Consider the following 6000-nt stretch of genomic DNA (forward strand, 5'->3'; position numbering starts at 1 on the left):
TGATTCTCAAAAGGAAGGTAGTTAGCTGCAGAGTATGTCAGGGCTTTGTTCCAAAATCCTAAGTGCCTGTGCTATAATTCACCCATAGGGACCTGCCAATGGATCCAAACAGCACCCCTAGCTGCCACTGCTGTTTGGGATGGAGTAACACACCAAATGAGGAATATATTGCCTCCAAAGTCCAAAGAGGCCCAATGGGTGTTATGCTTCTTTGTTTGTAGGAAGGGCAGATGCAACATACCACTAGACCCCTAGAAATTTCACTGACATAGAAGAAGAAATTTCACTGAATTTTTGTCAGATTTATTCCTCACCCTCTTGTATGCAAATATCCTACCAATAAGTCTAGAGTAGTCACTACTTTTTGCTCGCTACGTCAGGTCAGCATAACATTGATGACATTGATGTTGATTACATTGATGACGTAATGGACCAGTGCCATATGTTATGGAAGAAAAAGGTGATCAAGATTCTTGGGAGCTGGAGTTCCCATCATGGCTCAATGGTTAACGAACCTGACTAGCATCCATGAGGATGCAGGTTTGACCTCTGGCCTCGTTCAGTGGGCTAAGGATCTAGCATTGCTGTGAGCTGTGGTGTAGGTCACAGACCCCGCTCAGATCACGCATTGCTGTGGCTATGGTTTAGGCCAGCGGCTACAGCTCCAATTGGACCCCTGGCCTGGGAACCTCCATATGCCACAGGTGCGACCCTAAAAGAGATAAAAAAAAAAAAAAAAAAAAAAAAAAGATTCTTGGGAGCTATTTATTGTTTTTTTTTGTTTTTGTTTTTGTTTTTTTTTTTGCCATTTCTTGGGCCACTCCTATGGCACATGGAGGTTCCCAGGCTAAGGATCAAATCGGAGCTGTAGCCGCTGGCCTACGCCACAGCCACAGCAACTCAGGATCCAAGCCTCGTCTGGAATCTATACCACAGCTCATGGCAATGCCGGATCCTTAACCCCTTGAGCAAGACCAGGGATCAAACCCGAAACTTCGTGGTTCCTAGTCGGATTCATTAACCACTGAGCCACGACGGGAACTCTTGGGAGTTATTTATTGACATAGGGCTGGAGAGCTGATTTAGCCCTGATGTAGCTATTTATGACATAGGGCTGGAGGGTTTATTTAGCCCTGATGTAGGATTTCAGTTGGGCTTGCCAGCTGAAAACAAACTGCTTCCAGTGGTCTATTTTGATAGGTATCAAGAAAAAGGGATTTGTCAGATCAATAACTGCATACCAGGTATCAGGGGGTGTATTAATTTGCTCAACCAATAAAACCACATCTGGTACAGCAGCGCAATTGGAGTCACCACCTGGTTAAGCTGTCACCCACTGTCATTCAGCAAAATCCAGCTACTTCTTCTGCCCAGACTTAACAGCCAAGTTGAATGGGAATATAGTGGCACAAACCTTTGCAATCCCTCCAGGTATACAATATTGTTTTTGGCTTACTACTTCCCCAGGCAGAGGCAGTTCTAGTGGCTTCCACTTGGGCTTTTCCACCATAATAGCCTTTATTCCATAGGTCAGTAAACCAACGTGGGGGTTCGTGCTTAGTATCTTTTTGAATTATGCATTCCAGAACTGGAGAAAAAACTACAGGATGGGTTTGGGGACCCCACCTGGCCTCACTGTGAGACATAAATGAGATAAAATTCCATTGATCGTCTGACTTCCAAAAACCCCTCCTCTGAGTGGTAGACTACAGTGATGTTTGATATCCTGGTATTGGTGTCAGTTCAGAGCCAATGTCCAGTAGTCCCCAAACAGCCTGATTATTCCCTTTTCCCCAATGCACAGTTACCCTGGTAAAAGGTCCCTTTGGTGAAGTCTGGAGAAAGATTAGCTGTACACATTTTTGCTGGTGTACCAGTGTCCTTCTGGGGGATGTAGCCTCCCCTTTATGTAAGAGATTCTGAGGTCTGTAAACTGGCTCAAGTTCCGAGAATTGATTGAAAGAACATGACTCAGAATTCCCTTCGTGGCACAGTGGAAATGAATCTGACTAGAATCCACGAGGATGAAGGTTCGATCCCTGGCCTCGCTTAGTGGATTGGGGATCCGGTGTTGCCGTGAGCTGTGGTGTAGGTCAAAGACGAGGCTCAGATCCCACAGTTCCTGTGGCTGTGGTGTAGGCTAGCAGCTGTAGCTCCGATTCAACCACTAGCCTGGGAACTTGCATGTGGTGCAGGTACAGCACTAAAAAGCAAAACAGAACATGCCCATTTTCATGATTCAGGTTAAACTTTTGTTTATTTGACCTGAACTTTTCTACTGATACTGTTCAAGTAAGAATTTAGTAGGTGCTTTATCAATTTCATTTCTAGGAATATTGTGATCAACTAGCTAATGACTTAGGTCTGCACACATCAGACTATTCTGATTGCTTCTTTGTGCCATTCAACAGAAGCACACCCACCTTACTTTTGGAAGTTGACCACTTGGCCCCTGCCACCCTAGGATCCAATTATGCCTATTGCATTTAGGATTCCCAATTCAGTGGCTTCAGTGCCCACCATAAAGTCTGACCTATAGAGAAGAGCAATCACAGAGCCCTTCAAGGATGCCAGAGCTCTCCTCGCAAACTACTCAGGACTGAATGTTTGTGTCCTCCCAACACTTGTTTGTTTATTTGTTTGTTTTTGCTTTTTAGGGCCATACCTACAGCATATGGAATTTCCCAGGCTAGGGGTCAGATTGGAGCTATAGCTAGCTGCTAGCCTACACCATAGCCACAGCAACACCAGATCCAAACCATGTCTGTGAACTACACCACGGCTTACGGCAATGCCGGATCCTTAACCCACTGAGAGAGGCCAGGGATCGAACCCTCAACCTCATGGGTACTAGTTGGTTTTGTTACTGCTGAGCTATGATGGGAACTCCCCAACACTTAAATGTTGATGCCCTAATACCCAATGTGACAGTATTTGGAGACTTTAGGAAGTAATTGGGTCATCAGGGTAGAAATTTTATAAATGAGATTAGTGTTCTTATAAGAAGAAACATGAGAGAGGTGAGCCCTCTCACCACCATGTGAGGACATAGCAACAGGTTTGCAGACAAGGTGACCATTGTCTGCAAACCAGGAAGCAGGCTCTCACCAGACACCACATCTGCCAGCACCTTGATCTTGGACTTCCCTGTCTCTAGAACTCTGAGAAATAATTGTTGTTTAAGCCACCCAGTCCATGGAATTTATTATAGCAGCCTAAACTGACTAATCCAAACCCACAGGCCAAATCTAGCCTGCCACTTGTCTTTGGACAGCCCTCAAACTAAGAGTGGTTTCTATATTTTCTAATGATTGAAAAAAGTATCAAAGGGAGAATGATATTTTGTGGCAAGTGAGAATTATGTGAGATTTAAATTTCAGTGTCCATGCTATTCACAATAGCTAAGATATGGAGATAACCTAAATGTCCATCAACAGATGATTAGATTAAGAAGCTGTGGTATATATACACGATGGAATATTACTTAGCCATAAAAAGGACAAAATAATGCCATTTATAGCAACATGGATGCAACTACAGATTCTCATATTAAGTGAAATAAGTCAGAAAGAGAAAGACAAATATCATATGACATCACTTATATGTGGAATCTAATATGTGGCACAAATGAAACTTTCCACCAAAAGAAACAAACTCATGGACATGGAGAACAGACTTGTGGTTGCCAGGATGGGGGAGGGAGTGGGATGGATGGGGAGTTTGGGGTTGGTGGATACAAACTGTTACATTTAGAATAGATGGGCAATGGGGTCCTGCTGTACAGCACAGAGAACTGTGTACAGAAATTGAAGGAACATTGTAAATCAATTATACTTTAATAAAAAATACAAAAAAAGCCATTAAGCAAACAAATAAATAAATTTCAGTATTTATAAATAAAGTCTTATTGGAACATAGCAATGCCCACTCACATTTATGTACTGTCTATACCTGCTTTTGTTCTACAGGGACTGAGCTGAGTAGTTGCAGAAGACACTGTCATGGTCCACTTACTCCCTGGCCCTTTACTGAAAAAGTAAGTTGACCTGTGTTCTGAATCACTGATCACTTTGTGCTGTACCCTTACAGGGTAGTTAACACAGCACATACACCACCCTATACCCCAACTAGACAGTGATTGCTGTCATAATATCCTATGTGGTGAGACAAAATGTCCAGAGACCCAGGTTTGACTACTGGTAATGAGCAAGTGCTTGAACTGCTTCAAGTTTTAGCTTTATATTGTAAAAAAAAAAAAAAAAAAAAAAAAAAAGGATAGCACCTTATAAGATTACTGTACAGCCTCAAAAAAAAAAAAAATCTCTCTTTTCCTTTTTAACCTTTTTTAAAATTTTGAAGTCTAATTGATTTATGATGTTTCGTTTAGTTCCATTGTATTCCTTTTTTAAACTTTTTTTTTTTTGCTATTTCTTGGGCAGCTCCCTTGGCATAAGGAGGTTCCCAGGCTAGGGGTCGAATCAGAGCTGCAGCCACCAGCCTACACCAGAGCCGCAGCAACTCTGGAACCGAGCCGCATCTGCAGCCCACACCACAGCTCACTGCAACCCACTGAGCAAAGCCAGGGATCGAACCTGAAACCTCACGGTTCCTAGTCAGATTCGTTAACCACTGAGCCACGACGGGAACTCCACCTTTTTTAAACTTTCTATTGAAGTCTTCCTTCACCTGGATTTGCTAAATAAATGTTATTGTATGCCTAATATTCAATAGGTTTTATTTTATTTTATTTTATTTTGCTTTTTGTCTTTCTAGGGCTGCACCCGGGGCATATGGAGGTTCCCAGGCTAGGGGTCTAATCCAAACTGTAGCCGCTGGCCTACGACACAGCCACAGCAATGCCAGATCCAAGCCGCATCTGCAATCTACACCACAGCTCATGGCAACGCCAGATCCTTAACACACTGAGCAAGGCCAGGGATCGAACCCGCAACCTCATGGTTCCTAGTAGGATTTGTTTCCACTGTGCCATGATGGGAACTCCCATATTATTCAATAGGCTTTAAATGCATGTTGAGGGAGTGACTGCCTGTATATTTGGATGAATGAGCATAAAATTCTATTATATCCTATCGATTGGAATGGCACAACGTCTGGACTTGCTTTTTCTTTTCCTTGAAAGTTGTGTACTAAAACCAAATACTTTTACTAAAGCAAATAGTGTTGAAAATGAAAAGGCAGTCCAGTCCTGCCACCTCTCAACTAATCTGTATGTTAACTGTAGGCTTATCACTTTTATCTTCCCTTGCATACCTGCGGGCGGCACTGTACATAGTCGGTTATATTTCCCCAGGTGCTGAATAGGAAAAACATGGGGCCTTAAAGCTAGAAGGGACATTAAATGCCATGTGACCCATGCTGAGGAAGAATCCATGGTAAAAGCAGAATTTGAACTCTGATCTCCTATCCACCCAGTCCAGAGTTTTTGCCTTGTGCCACAAAGCTTTACATCAAGCACATAGGTGCTTGATCAATACTTGAAGCTGTTATGGACTTTCATTTCCACTATGCTTTTATGCTTAATGTTAACTTAGCATTGTAGCAACCCAGAGGAGTTGTTATAATCAGGGCTATAGAATCAGACAAACTTAGACTTGAATCCTGGCTCTGCTACTTGATAGCTCTGTGACTACTTACAATCCTATCAGCTCCACCTTCAAAATATAACCTCATCTGTGGCCACACTACCATGAACATGCATGGCCTTATCAAAACACAAACCAAGTCAATCTGACACTTCTCACCACATCCACAGTTATCAGCCTAAGCCAAGCCAACACCCTCTCTCCCTGGACCACTGTGATAAGCTCCTGACAGGTCAGCCTGCTTCCATTCCTGTTCCTCTACAGTCTACTCTCCACACAGAAGTCTAATAAGCTTTCGCAGTTGTAAATCACATCATGTCACTGTCCTGCTCAAATCATCCACTGGCTTCCCATCGCACTTGACAGAGAGCCCTGAGTTTTCTCTGGCTCGTTCTGC

Source organism: Sus scrofa, chromosome 13 (assembly GCF_000003025.6).
Source record: "Sus scrofa isolate TJ Tabasco breed Duroc chromosome 13, Sscrofa11.1, whole genome shotgun sequence".
In the NCBI taxonomy this organism is placed as follows: Eukaryota; Metazoa; Chordata; class Mammalia; order Artiodactyla; family Suidae; genus Sus; species Sus scrofa.